The following is a 3,039-nucleotide window of genomic DNA, read 5'->3' as shown; positions in this document are numbered from 1 at the left end:
GAACACCTGACCTCAGGTGATACGTCCACCTTGGCCTCCCAAAGTGCTGGGATTATAGGTGTGAGCCACCACGCCTGGCTCCATTATGGCTTGATACAAAGGTCAGTACAGACTGACCTTTGGGTAATTAAAGATAAAAGTTGATGGACTGGAAAATAAAACTTGACAATCATATTGAAACCACTATAATCAAGACTGTATTTCCATCTGTCTACAGTGATGCTCAGGAAAATTAATCAACAATTATATTTTTACCTGAGTGTATCCTAGAATTACCAGTGAGGAGCACACCACACTGGGTCAGCCTGTCTTTAGGAGAGGAGGTAAGAAACCATCCAATATCTCTTAACTGAAACAAGGTTCCAATAAGCTACATGCTCTGGAAACAAAACCTCTCTATCAACTCTCGTTCCAAATCACTGCTGTATCATAATAATTGGCCCTTGTCTGCTGGCTGCAGGGGAGCACTAGGTCCTGGAGGAGGGGAACTGCAAGGCAGCTAAGGCCACGATTGTCCTGTGTTTACTATTAAACAGCCTTCACAGTGACAGAGCTGGCCATTTGAGGACAGACCTGACCCTGAGCCTTCCACTCTGGGGAACCTCTCGGGGTAAGTTTGATGCATCTGGGGACAAAAATCAGCTGTGGAATTCTAGAATTTAAAACAAAATATGGAAAGGCAACTGATGAAAACTTTCAAGACTAAAGCTTCAGTTTCCTTTGTCTTAATCCATGGTTGGTTGAATAGCCATTCAACCGCTACTTTTTTTCCCGGTAAGAGCCGTCTAAATCAGGGATGAGATTTTGCAATTTCAGAAAGATTCAGGTTCCAGCAGAGTGTTTCCAATTAAGAGTCATTTCCACGTCTGCTCCTTGTCACAGGCTGATGTATATTTCTGCACAATCTGAATCCGACTTCTAAAGTTTTAAGATTTGAGTCAGAGGTCTGGGCATGGTGGCTTACACCTGTAATCCCAGCACTTTGAAAGGCTGAGGTGGGCGGATCACCTGAGGTCAGAAATTCGAGATCAGTCTGGCCAACATGGTGAAACCCTATCTCTACCAAAAATACAAAAATTAGCTGAGTGTGGTGGAACACGCCTATAGTCCCAGGTACTCGGGAGTCTGAGGGAGGAGAATTGCTTGAACCCGGGAGGCAGTGGTTGCAGTGAGCTGAGATCATGCCATTGCACTACAGCCTGGGCAACAAGAGTGAAACTCCATCTCAATTAAAAAAAAAACGAAACTGGGCACGGTGGCTCACGCCTGTAATCTCAGCACTTTGGGAGGCCGAGGCAGGCGGATCACGAGGTCAGGAGATCGAGACCATCTCGGCTAACACGGTGAAACCCCGTCTCTACTAAAAATACAAAAAAACTAGCCGAGCCTGGTGGCGGGCACCTGTAGTCCCAGCTACTCGGGAGGCTGAGGCAGGAGAATGGCGTGAACCCAGGAGGCAGAGCTTGCAGTGAGCCGAGATCGTACCACTGCACTCCAGCCTGGGCGACAGAGCGAGACTCCGTCTCAGAAAAGAAAAAAAAAAAAGATTTGAGTCAGAGACCTAGCATTTCTTGTTATTGAGTACTTCCCCTTAACTGTGCACGATTAGAGCATTTGATAATTTGTTTTTTTGTTCTTGCTAGAAAGATTACATCGTTTGAGGGATTTGGCTAGCATGCATCTAAATATACGCGTTGCTATAGTTTGGGTGTTAGTCCCCTCCAAATCTCATGTTGAAGTCTTTTTTTTTCTTTCTTTCTTTTTTTTTTTTGAGACAGCCTCATTCTGTTGCTGAGGCTGGAGTGCAGTGGTGTGATCTTCGCTCTCTGCAACCTCCGATTCTCATACCTCAGCCTCCCGAGTAGCTGGGATTACAGGTACATACCACCATGCCTGGCTAATTTTTGTATTTTTAGTAGAGACAGGGTTTTGCCATCTTGCCCAGGCTCCTCTTGAACTTCTGACCTCAGGTGATCTGCGTATCTCTACCACCCAAAGTTCTGGGATTATAGGTGTGAGCCACCACACCCGGCCAGGACATTAATAGATTAAAGAAAACCAATAAACTATTTGGGGGGACTGTATTAGGATTCTCCAGAGAAATGGAACCCATAGGAGAGATACAGAAAGAAACTTGTTGTAAGGAATTGGCTATGATTATGGAGGCTGAGACTAAGATAAGTCAGTAGCATAGTTCAGGGTGAGTCCCAGTGCCTGATAACCATGAGCACCTGATAACCATGTTGTGAGTTCCAGTATGAGGGCTGAAAACCAATGTCTCAGCTCAGACAGGTGGAGAGAGCAAATTCCTTTTTGTTTTGTTCAAGCTCTCAGTGGGTTGGATGAGGCTCACCCACATTTGGAAGAGCAATCTTTACTTAATCTGTTGATTCAAAAGCTTATGTCATCCGGAAACACTCTCACAGACACACCCAGAAGTAATGTGTTGCCATATATCTGGACACCCTGTGGCCTAGTCGAGTTTACACAATAAAAGTCACCATCACAGAGCCCAATTCTTCACATCTTCTCTCCTGATCATCACCTCATTTGCATATCTACTCACCATTAGTCACTTTCACATTTTTGAGACAGAATCTCGCACTGTCACCTGGTCTGGAGTGCAGTGGCGCAATCTTGGCTCACTGCAACTTCTGCCTCCAGGTTCAAGCAATTCTCCTGCCTCAGCCTCCCAAATAGCTGGGATTACAGGCGCCCACCACCATACCCAACTAATTTTTTGAATTTTTAGTAGAGACGGGGTTTCACTGTGTTGGCCAGGCTGGTCTCGAACTCCTGACCTCGTGATTTGCCCGCCTCGGCCTCCCAAAGTGCTGGGATTACAGGCGTGAGCCACCGTGCCAGGCCACTTTCACCTTTAACCTAGTTTTTCCCACCCACTAAATGGTAACCTTGCCTTTTTGCATGCATCTTCTATATTTATTTACACTTTATGTGTAACATTGACAATGTTTGTTTATGTGGATGTTTTGTTGGCATCCAATTTAGAAGAAGCCAATGTTCTATTAAGAACATATT

The sequence above is a fragment of the Colobus angolensis genome, unplaced genomic scaffold, assembly GCF_000951035.1.
Source record: "Colobus angolensis palliatus isolate OR3802 unplaced genomic scaffold, Cang.pa_1.0 Scaffold45, whole genome shotgun sequence".
NCBI classification, from domain to species: domain Eukaryota; kingdom Metazoa; phylum Chordata; class Mammalia; order Primates; family Cercopithecidae; genus Colobus; species Colobus angolensis.
The sequence above is the reverse complement of the archived record's forward strand: the minus strand, read 5'-3'. Positions refer to the sequence as shown.